At 45.3% G+C, this 12152-nt stretch overlaps 1 pseudogene; it reads left to right on the top strand.

The window, feature by feature from the left end:
• Window positions 1–842: 842 nt before the first annotated feature.
• LOC135274304 (U6 spliceosomal RNA) lies at window positions 843–940 on the top strand (annotated as a pseudogene).
• Window positions 941–12152: the final 11212 nt, after the last annotated feature.

Genomic DNA, 12152 nt, shown 5'->3' on the forward strand with positions numbered 1-12152 from the left:
GGGCTGCAGCTTGTTGTTTTCTCAGCCAAGGAAGTAGCACCCAGAATGAAAGGGAGTGCACCTCCCTTCAATTACAAAAAGGAACTGACAGCCAGCACAGAGACCCTTAGAACAGAATGGAGGAGGGTCGCCGACAGGCACCTTTGTCACGCCTCTGGTGGCATTGGCATTGCGGCTGTGCTGAGCGGCAGGGCCTGCCTGGCTCCTCCGCCTTGCCCCCTGGCCAGGGCTTGCTCTTGGACACGCTGACCTCCGATACTCTTTCCTGCCTGCTCCTGTCCTGTTCCTTGCCTTGCCCAGGCGAGGGCTGGTGCAGAGCCATGGCTCCCAGGCTGCCCTTGCCCACGCTTTGCTGAAGCCTAACGTCTCAACCTTGAGAGAGCTGTCAGAACAGATTGTCCCTCCCACCCTAGGAGTTTCTGGCTCAGTAAGTCTGGGATGGGGCCTGGGAATTTGCATTTCTATCAAGTTCCCAGGTGATGCCAAGATAGCTGGTTCCAGGAACACTCTCTGAGACCCACAGTGCTAAAGGTTCTGGCTCAGCAGTTGGTGAGGATTCTGAGTGCTCTGTGGCCCTCAGCTCCTGATTTTCAGCTATCTAGAAAGACAAAGGATCCCAAGCCAAGATGACGCTCCTCTGCAGCCTTGTTTATTATGCCGGCATCCCTGTGGCAGGAAGGATGTTAGCTATGGGCATTACAGGTGCAGCTGGTAATCCTGTCTGGGGAGGCCCTGATCTTATCGTGAGCAAGTGCATTGTAGGGGATACGTGAGTTGGAAGAGCAAGTCTTTCCCTCAACACCTTTATCATCTAATGTGAAACAAGCGCTCGCTTTGACAGCACATATACATGTATTAAAAAACTGGAAGGATACAGAGAAGATTAGCACGGCCCCTGTGCAAGGATGACAGGCAAATTTGTGAAGCATTGCATTAAAAAATTAAAATAATGTGAAACAAAATGAGAACAGGCAACCACTGATCCTTTGTTATGTATATGACCCATCCTCAGTATTGGGTTCTGTGGGTGCTCATTCTCCCAGCTGCTGCGGACATGGGTGGCTGATGGCTGCTATTAGTTGAGTCCCTTTCCAGGAATTGCCCTCCTTGCTGAAGGTCACCCCGTCCCTCCAGGGCAGCCCATATTAAGGACTGGTCAATGCCCGGGTATGGTCTCCTAGCTCCAATTCAGGACAGCTCTGAAGGGCCATCCCAGCTCCAGAGCTCCCTGTGGGATCCTGGGATTGACTGAGGCTCCTTCCTCTGCCCCATCTGTTCCCTTCACTCCTTATCAGTGACAGATCCTGAGGCCATGCTCTGCATCCAGTCTCACCTCAGAATCTGTTTCCTCTGGGAACTCAAGACATCTATTTGTCCCTAAATCTGGGGACACTAGTGCAGAGACACTAATACTTCTGGAAGTCTGTGGAGTGTTCACATGGAGAAAGAAGTGGATCTGGCAGTAAAGGGGTCTGACTTCTTTTTCACCCTCTGCCCTGGTTCCCTGCTTCTGGAACCCAGGGAGCCCACTCGGAGGACCTAGAGCTTTGACGCTGCCTATTCGCTCATCCCCCTTCCACCTGTGCTTGGCATTTCCACACCAATTCATGAACCTTCACATCCTTCCTTGTCCTAACTAATTTCTAAGCTGTGACCTTTTGTCAGTCCCGTAAAAGTCACTTGGTAGATACCATCTTCAAGAAGAGATAAAAAGAGGAGTCTGGGTGCGGTGGCTCATACCTGTAACCCCAGCACTTTGGGAGGCCAAGGCAGGCAGATCACCAGGTCAAGAGATCAAGACCATCCTGGACAACACGGTGAAACCCCATTTCTACTAAAAATCCAAAAATTAGCACATGCCCAGCTACTTGGGAGGCTGAGGCAGGAGAATCACTTGAACCCAGGAGGCAGAGGTTGCAATGACCTGAGATTGCACCACTGTACTCCAGCCTGGCAACAGCAAGACTCTGTCTCAACAGAAAAAAAAAAAAAAAAAAAAGAAGCCAGGCACAGTGGCTCATGCCTGTAATCCCACCACTTTGAGAGGCCGAGGTGAGAGGACTACTTGAGCTCAGGAGTTCAAGACTAGCCCTGTCTCCACTAAAAGTTAAAAAAATTAGCTAAGTGTGATGGCTCACACCTGTGGTCTCAGCTACTTAGGAGGTGGAAGCGGGAGGATCACCTGAGCCCAGGAAGCTGAGGCTGCAGTAAGCTGGGATTGTGCCACTGCACTCTAGCTTGGGTGATATAGTGAGACCCTGTCTTGAAAACAAAAACAAGGCCAGATATAGTGGATCATGCTTGTAATCCCAGCACCCTGGGAGGCCAATGCAGGCAGATCACCTGAGGTCAGGAGTTTGAGACCAACCTGGCCAATGTGGGGAAACCCTATCTCTACTAGAAATACAGAAAATTAGCTGGGTGCGGTGATGCACACCTGTAATCCCAGCTACTCAGGAAGCTGAGGCATGAGAATCACTTGAACCTAAGAGGCAGAGGTTTCAATGAGCCAAGATCGCGCCACTGCACTCCAGCCTGGCGACACAGCAAGACTCCATCTGAAAAACAGAAACAAAAAAACAAAACCAAAAAGATATAAAAATAAAAGAAAATCTGGAATAAAAATGGCACTGAAACTCTGTATTGAATCTTGGTAGTGATCCCCCGTTAAGATGCTGTGGGAGTTAATTACAAGCAAAGAATCTCTTTAAACATGAAGTTCCCTAAGGAGTTCTGGATGTCAGAACCATTGTCCTTAATAAGAATGACTTGTGGGTCCAATATAGGGAACTCACTGAAGGTAATCAGGATAATTCTAAGTTATTCTAATGGCATAATTCCATTTGGTTGGGCAAATAGGCATGCAACATATACTGAGAGAGGAAATGGGTGGGTGAGGCTCAACATTTCTGTCAGGTGTTTCTTAATGAATAACACAGATGGTATCAGCTAATGTTGAGATTGTAAAGTTATTGCTACCATGTTTGGGTGAGACTTTTGCAGGTAGTGGCCCCTAACCACTTCCAAGTCCCCCAGGTCCTAGAGAATATGAAAAAGAAAGGTCTATTTGGAAAATGTATTGTAGCTCAAATGTGCCCTGAAAGTTCTTGACCCTCCCAGTAATCAGTTTCTTCTCCCTTGGGAAGGGCACCGTCCCCGAGCACCCTTCTCTCTCAAGGTTGGCCACGGCTCAGTCCACTCACCTCTCTACAAGGCTCTCTCTACCAGGGCTGGGACCACGTGTCTTTGTGTCCCCAACCACAGGTCCTGGCACCCTGGAGGTCCTTCATAAATATTTATTGAGTGACCAAATAAATTACATAGCATGGGAATAATGGCGATTAATTTTAATTTGGAGAAAATGTCATTCTTCCAAAATCCTTGAAAGTGATCAAAATGAAACAGAAAGCCAGGCATCTATGCCAGTGGCAGCACACAAAACAAGACTGATTAGACAAGTGGAAAAAAAAAGACGTTTTCTGCGAATCTGGGTTCATTTTATTCTCATCTTCTTTTCTGGAAACTGGGACTTTCTGTATCTTTTTGACAGAGTGGAGGGCACTGAGTACAAAGAACATAATGACTTTCTTTGTTTTACCGTAAGGCTGACTTCTGCCCCCTGCTCTTAGATTTTGCCTGATTCTCATAAATAGGTGAAAACTGACAACTTAGATTTCCTCAACGTCTTAGCTATAGCTCCATTTACAAGAATTCAAAATGTATAACAGTAAGTCAGCAGAAAACTCAACTGATTGATTTACAGTTAATGCTTAGGTAAGACAGACTTTTACATTCATTATATAACATCTTCTATGAGCAAGTTTCAATACCTTTTAATGTTTCCAAATATCAAAGTAATTTCAAAATGGCATTCATGTATATTTCACGTTTAATATATTTTATTCCCTATATTTCTCAGTTCCTTCCCCCCCCCGCCCTGAGAAACATCTGTTTCATCATAGCTTCAACTTTTTGTTACAATCAAAAACTCTGGCCCTCATAATTTCTTTAAAAAACATCAAATATGCAAAGAAAAAGTTCTGGAAAAGAGAATAATAATAGCTAACATTTACTAACATTATTGAGATTTACTGAGTGCCAGAGACATTCTAAACATTTCCCTCCTGTTTTCTTTGAGATGGAGTCTTGCTCTGTCCCACAGTGGTGCAATCTCGGCTCACTGCAACCTTCGCTTCACAGATTCAGGTGATCCTCCTGCCTCAGCCTTCCGAGTAGCTGAGACTACAGGTGCATATCACTATTTTTTTGTATTTTTAGTAGAGATGGGGGTTTCACCATGTTGGCCAGGCTGGTCTTGAACTCCTGACCTCAACTGATCTTCCCACCTTGGCCTCCCAAAGTGCTGGGATTAGTGACGTGAGCCACTGCGCACGGCTGTCACCTCATTGAATCTTCACAACAACTTCATGAGGCAGATGCTATTAAATTCACCCCCACCTTGCAGGTGAGGCTCTTGCCCAAGGCCATGCTGGTATGAGGGGGTGAAGCTGGGATGAGAACTCTAATCTGTTACACAGAGCCTGTGCACTCAATACCCCAGGATCCTGCCTGCCTCCCGTGAGATAAGAGGGGGACATAGGAGTTCTTGCTTTAGCTCTGTCAATGAGAACTCAGATCTCATTATTGCCTGTAAGATTTTCTCCCGTGTTTGGCTGAGCCTGTTTGATCTGAGGTTGCTTGGCTGTGTTCATCCTCTGTGTTCAATGTAAAAGAAGACTCTGCTGCTTTCTCTCCTCTCTCTCTTTCTTTCTCTCTTCTGTATTTTGTTGCTATATATTTTTAGGCTTTTTTATTGGATTCTCATCAAAAGAATATTTCTTCTACTTCTGCTTGGTAGACACTTGAGCTTCCTTCCGTGCCCTACTCTCCCCCACTACTCGGAGAACGCCACCAAAAGCAATCAGAGGTCAGAGGTCAATGGCAGGAATCAAAAGACACCAGCTTGGTCACCTAAACAATAGTTGTAGGTCAGATAATTGAAAACTGAAAGGCTAACACAAACTTCTGCATCTGTGAACTAATTAATTCGGCCTCTGTGTCCCTGTGGAATGCATGCCAAACATCTCAGATTTGGTGTGGGCAGAGCTGACAAAATGCTTTGCTAAGGTAAAACTCTCACAGACAAGCAGAGCTTTCCAGAAAAAGACTTGGCATCTCAGAGACCTTCTATTATCCTATTCATGTATTCCATTTACTATTCCAACCAATGTTCGTGGTCTGCTTGCTGGGAGCAGGGCACACACTCCTGTAGGGAGTGAAAGATATTTTACCCATGAAGTCAGGGGACTCTAAAGATGGCCTTTTCTCCGCTGGGGTAAATGGAGCATGACCTCAGTGAGGCTAGGTGCCTACACTCCACTCTCTCAGCATGTAATCAGACACTCTCTCTACCTGCCTTTCCTGGACAAGGAGTAAATTTTGTTGTGGAAAGAGAGGCTTTGTGCCCTGCCAACTTAGGGCAACCCACACGCCAAAAGTTAATCAGGTTTGGGGTCTGTATTTAGACTTTGGTTGTCCAAATTCCTTATGTAACCTCCCGTAGAGGGGCTTCCTTATTAAGCAGCTGTCTCTACCTGCTAAGCAGCCTTTTGTTTCCCACCTAAGGGTTAAGGGGACTCTCAGAATTCCTGTGCATGGTACCTAACTCTTTAGCGCCAATTCACTGGTATCCATTTAACAGTGTTTACTGAGTAAATAATAATAATAAAAATATATTCATATGTGTATTCATAATAAGAGCAATGTACTTATAAAGAAAGGAAGATCATATAGCAAAACGTGGAAGGTTATGTGTGAACTGGTTTTTTCTTTGTATTTCTCTGTAGTTAAAAAGTTTTCTGTGCTAGATTAATTTTAAAATTAGAAATAAAAAATTATATTTTATTTTTTGAGACAAGGTCTTTCTCTGTCACCCAGGCTGGAGTGCAGTGATGTGATTATGGCTCACTGAGACCTCAAACTCCTGGGCTCAGGTGATCCTCCTACCTCAGCCTCCCAAGAAGGTAAGACTGCAGGTGTGTGCCACCACACCCAGCTAAAATGCTATTTTATAGTATTATTGATCACTTAGATGAACAAAGCATGCTTCGTAGTGTTATGTAGAGATAAACTTCTGCTTCTAGCCATAATAGAGAAGCAGGGACCAGATTTTCCCTCCCACCTAAAACAATTTGAAAACCAGACAAAATATATGAATGAACTGTTTTCAGACATTGTGCAACAGGCAGTGCAGGACAATGAAAACTGAAAGAATGGAAACACATGAGGGGAAGCATGCAATTCCCCCGGATTACTACCTGGAGAGAGTTTCTGGTTCTTAGTGCAGGGAGGAGGAACTCAAATGGAGCCCATTGGTGTCCTTGAGGAAGAAGACTTCAGGGTTTGGGAAAGCCAAGGTGGCTGGAATTTGCAGGGTAGAGTAATGGAGAGGAGAAAGCATCGTGCATACACACATACAGCTTGAGAAAGAAGACTCTGAAGACCCGTGGAGGGCTCCTCATGAGTTCTTCATCTGAGTATTGATCAGTGATTGTTTATGAGGAAACAACCAGAGGCTGGGAAGAGAATGACTCGGAAAGAACAGGAGGAACAACCCCCAGAGCCCACACAGAGCTGAGAATAGTTTCTGCTCTTGCCAGCCAGAGCAGAAATACAGGCCACTGAGTAGAGTTCTCAAAAAGGTATTATCTCAGGGACCAAATCAGGTCCAGCTGAGAGAACAGCTGTTCTGAACCCCGTGAACAAAGCTTCAAACCCAGCCTTGAAAGGATCAAACTCTTTCTCAATAATTTAACTGCAACTCAGAGTAAAGTGCAAAAATATTTAAAGAAACACAAAAACTCCAGCACCCAATAAATTAAAACTGATAATGTCTAGCATCCAAGCAAAAATTACCAGTTAAGTGAAAACGCAGGAAAAGATGCCCCATCATGGGGAGAAAAATCAATCAATAGCAACAGACTCAGAAATGACACAGATGATACAATCTGTAGACAAGACTATTAAAACAGATGTTATAAATTATAAATATACTCCCAGCGTTCAAGAAGATAGAGAAAAATATGAGCTTAATAAAGAAAGACATGGAAGCTATAAAAATGAACCACATTTAAACTTTCAGAAATGAAAAACATAATGTCTGAGATGAAATGATTATGTAGGAATAGAAAAATTAATTAGGATTTTCTGTCCTTAAGGGCCAAAGACAATCCAGTAGCATAGACAGACACATTACCCATAATAATAGGCATAAGATGAGAAGCACCAGGAAAGAGGCCTCACTAACTCTTCCAGCTGAGGAGACATTAAATAGGGCTTCATGGAGAAGGTAGCATTTGAATTTGACCTTAAGGGCTTTCAGTCGACAGAGACAAGGAGCAGTGTGGGCATTTCTTGTGGACAGGTTCACATAGGCAAAGCACAGAAAGGAAAAAACCCTGAGCAGGTCAATTGGACTGGCAGGTGAACAGATTCATGTCTGGGATCAGTGGGAGAGCAGGTTGAGAAATAATGCTAACGACCATTCATTGAGCAATTACAATATGCCAGGCATTGCTCTAACTGCTTCATCTGCGTATGCTTGCCTATCCTCGGCAATGTTGTTGTTCAGCCTCATTTTGCAGCTAAGGAAACTGAGGCCCAGAGAAGTCAGATGATTTGCTCAACAACACACTACTAGAAAGTGCAGTCTGGCTCTGGAGTCCAAGCCCGAGCTCTTAGGCACTACATTCTGCTTCCAATGCTGCTGACCGAATAGGTTTGGGCCGGATTTATTTATAATGTTTTGTTGTTTTTTGTTGTTGCCACTGCTTCTGCTGGGGGAGCTTGAATACTAGGCTAAGGAAGTACATTTTATTCTGGGAGGACGAGGTCCCACCGAAGTGTCATGGGTAGTGCGCAGCAGATCAGTGAGGTGCTTTGGGCTCAACTGGAGGAGGGAAAGGCTCAAACTCAGGAGACAGTGCCGGGGGTGGGGACTGCAAGAATCCAGGTGAATGGCAGGAAATGCCAGAGTTGGGGGTGGGGGATGTGCAAGGGATGGGAGAAAGGGGATCTATGGGAAAGCAATTTTATCTATCTATCTATCATCTGTCTATCTATTTTGAGACAGAGTCTCACTCTGTTGCCAGGCTGGAGTGCAGTGATGTGATATCGGCTCCCTGCAACCTCCACCTCCCGGATTCAAGCGATTCTCCTACCTCAGCCTCTGGAGTAGCTGGGACTACAGGTATGCGCCACCACGTCCAGCAAAAACAAAATTTTTAGTCGAATTTTAGTAACATATTTGTATTTTTAGTAGAGACGGAGTTTTACCATGTTGGCCGGGATGGTCACAATCTCCTGACCTCATGGCCTGCCCACCTTGGCTTCCCAAAGTGCTGGGGTTACAGGCATGAGCCACTGCACTCAGCCTGGGAAAGCGATTTTAAAGAAAGAATTCTGAGAACCTGGGAAAGACTGTATCTTCTGCATGTGACTGGGATGAGGGTGTTTGTAGCCAGGTCAGCAAGGCCTACATAAGAGTCAAAAAAGATGGGAGGTTGATGCCCTGTGACAGGAAGAAGAGAGGTGCTTGCCATGGGATTAAGGAAGTGGAGCAGCCTCAGTTATGGGCAAATATGAAGACTGTAGGAAGAGTTTGCGGGGCTGAGGGCAAAGTTCTGGGGGCAGCGAGAACGGAGCTGGGAAGTGGGGGATTTGGGCATCATCAGCAGGACCAAGTAGAGGCTTTGAGGGGAGAGGAGGAGGTCTGCAGTGTAGAGAAAGTGGAAATAAAGAGGAATCAGCAAAGACGTGACAAAGGGGAAGATGATGCCATGAAAGGGCTGTGCAGACATCAGCTGGTAGAATTACAAGGAAAACCAGAGATGCTCCATCAGATGAAGAATTCTCAGAGAGAATGAATGGGTTGCTGTCACTGTCCAGTGCTGCAGACAGGAGCCAAAGGAAGCCAGGCACAAGGCTCCTGGAGGCCATTGGTGCCATTTGGGAGCCATCTCAGTGATGTCCCTATCGGTGAAGGATTGGGGAGTGATGGAGAATGGGAAAACCGGAAGCACCAAAATTCCTCTGGGAAGAAATGGGGAGGTGACTGGGTGTGGTGGCTAACGCCTGTAATCCCAGCACTTTGAGGGGCCGAGGCAGGCGGATCACATGGTCAGGAGTTCAGAGACCAGCCTGGCCAATATGGTAAAACCCCGTATCTACTAAAAATACAAAAATTAGCTGAATGCGGTGGCTTGTACCTGTAGTCCCAGTTACTTGGGAGGCTGAGGCAGGAGAATTTCTTGAATCTGGGAGTAGAGGTTGCAGTGAGCCAAGATCGCACCACTCTACTACAGCCTGGGCAACAGAGCAAAACTCCATCTCAAAAAAAAAAAAAAAAAAAAATGGTCAGTGGGAGGAGGCTAGGTCTGTTCCTTTAGGAGTAACAGGCTCAGAGACAGCTTATGTAGAATTTATTTTGTTTTTGTTGTCATTTTCTCCAGGCAAACATTCACCCAGCTGTTACTGCCATCAGACACTCTGCTGGGCAATGCACAGGGAACCCTAAGCTTGTAGGAAGAAGCAGAGAAGAGTCTGGTCAGAATTGTTGGTTCATACCTGTCATCCCAGCATGTTTGGAGGCAGAGATGGGAGGATCAGTTGAGGCCAGGAGTTCAAGACCACCCTGGGCAACATAGTGAGACCTTGTCTCTAAAAAAAAAAAAAAAGTAGTTTTTTTTTTTTTTTTTTTGAATCTCACTCTGTCACCCAGGCTGGAGTGCCGTGGTGCCATCTTGGCTCACTGCAACTTCCACCTCCCATGTTCAAGTGATTCTCTTACCTCAGCCTCCTGAGTAGCTGGAATTACAGGTGCCTGCCACCATGCCCAGCTAATTTTTGTATTTCTAGTACAGATGGGGTTTCACCATATTGGTCAGGCTGGTCTCAAACTCCTGACTTCCAGTGATCTGCCCATCTCAGCCTCCCAAAGTGTTGGGATTACAGGCATGAGCCACCGTGCCCAGTCAAAATTTTTTTTTTTTTTTTTTTTTTTTTTTTGAGACCGAGTTTTGCTCTTGTTATCCAGGCTGGAGTGCAATGGCGCATTCTCGGCTCACTGCAACCTCCGCCTCCTGGGTTCAGGCAATTCTCCTGCCTCAGCCTCCTGAGTAGCTGGAACTACAGGCACGCGCCACTATGCCCGGCTAATTTTTTGTATTAGTAGAGACGGGGTTTCACCATGTTGACCAGGATGGTCTCGATCTCTTGACCTCGTGATCCACCCGCCTCGGCCTCCCAAAGTGCTGGGATTACAGGCTTGCCAAAATTCTTTTTTTAATTAGCAGGGCATGGTGGTACATGCCTGTAGCCCTCAGCCTGGGCAACAGAGCAAGACCTTGTCTCAAATAAATAAATAAATAAATAAATAAATAAATAAATAAATAAATAAAAAGGAGTTCATGGAGAGCACGAGATAAAAGGCATACAAGCAAGGAAAAGGGATATGAGATAGAACAGGGCTGGCCAGGAAGAGGGAGGGAGGGAGTCGTAAAATCACAGATGGAGGGTTAGGCTGTTGCTTCTGACATTAGAGAAGTCTGCAGGACAAGGCGCTCAGAGTGGATGAAGAAGGGCCTCCTTTGGTCCTGTGGGCTGTGAGGGTCTCCAGGAAGCCTTTCCCGCCCACTGGCCTTGCCCGAGGACTGTTGATGGAGTCCTAAGCCCTGCTCGCTGGATGTGTGGCTGTGCTCCGCGTGAATGAATGACGTCACCCACTCAGCGCAGCCTGCTCCGCGCGTGATGTTTGTTGTTCTTGTGAGGGAGGGCGGTATCCAGCCCTAAGGTATTCGAGGGTGTAAGGAAAAGGCATGTCTGGGGCTGGAAAGAGCCTGTCATTGCAAAATTTTCCTTGGGATGTGGAATTAAAAAACTTCTGTCACTGACAAGCGTTTGCTCCTAATTTTCCAGAATGACTCAAATGTTTGCTTCAGACAATGACAGAGTGTATCTCGCTTGAATCATTGGATTTCTGTTATTTTTGTAAGATGTGGGTGGGCAATATGACTCAGTATTTTTCCAAGAGATGTGAAAATTATATTGCCTATTTTGGATCATTTCATACTGAGACCTGGAACATTTTTCTCGAATTTCAAATCTTGGAGCTTGGGGAATTTTTGTTTTTGTTGTGTCTTTCAATCATGTCAGATCTTTTCCAGATAAAATTTTAAAGGAAAATTACTTAGCTATAGCTCTATCTAAGTTATGAAGTATATTTTGAATGATAATTTAGTTTTACATTGTTAAAATAAAAGATGTGTTAAAGCTGGTGGTGTGTTTGCCATCCTAATAGTGAAAATATTAGAGAGCGTGGGATTAGGTGGAGACTTAAAATCATCTACTTCAGAACTTTATCCGGCGTGTGAATGAATATCGTCAGACTAGTTCTCCAGCTTCTGCTTGGAAAAACTGAGTTTTTTTAAAATGAATCAGATGATGGAGCGCTTGTTCATACCAAATTAAAATCTGCCTCCCTGCAGCTTCCAAACCTGGGGTTCAGTCCTGACCCCTACTCTATGTGAACCCCTATAGAAGAATTCTGTAGCTGAATGATCATTTTTGAAATACGGCTGTATTTTCCTTCTTGATAAGTCAGCAAGGATTCTTTTCCAGAAGTTTTTTTGGGTCATTTTTGTTTGCCATTAGTGCCATTAGAACAAGAGACTGGGGCTTAATGTCACTGAGAAGGATAGGGCACCTAGGAAAAAGAAAGATGAGGCCAGGAAAAGATGAGGAAAAAGAAAGATCATGCCTGTAATCCTAGCACTTTGGAAGACCAAGGTGGGCAGATCACTTGAGCTTAGGAATTGGAGACCAGCCTAGGCAACACGGGAAACCCCATCTCTGCTATTAATAAAAATACAAAACATTAGTCGGGCGTGGTAGCACAGGCCTGTAATCCCCGCTACTCAGGAGTCTGAGGCAGGAGAATCACTTGAAACTGGTAGGTGGAGGCTGCAGTGTGTTGAGATCACGCCACTGCACTCCAGCCTGGGTGACATAGCGAGACTCCACTTCAAAAAAGAAAAGCAAGATGAGCACAAGAGTGTAATTCTTTTCCAACAGGGAGACTGGTTTTCGTTGATAAT

Source organism: Aotus nancymaae, unplaced genomic scaffold (genome assembly GCF_030222135.1).
Source record: "Aotus nancymaae isolate 86718 unplaced genomic scaffold, 86718_ANA_hifiasm-v0.15.2.pri h1tg000002l, whole genome shotgun sequence".
In the NCBI taxonomy this organism is placed as follows: Eukaryota; Metazoa; Chordata; class Mammalia; order Primates; family Aotidae; genus Aotus; species Aotus nancymaae.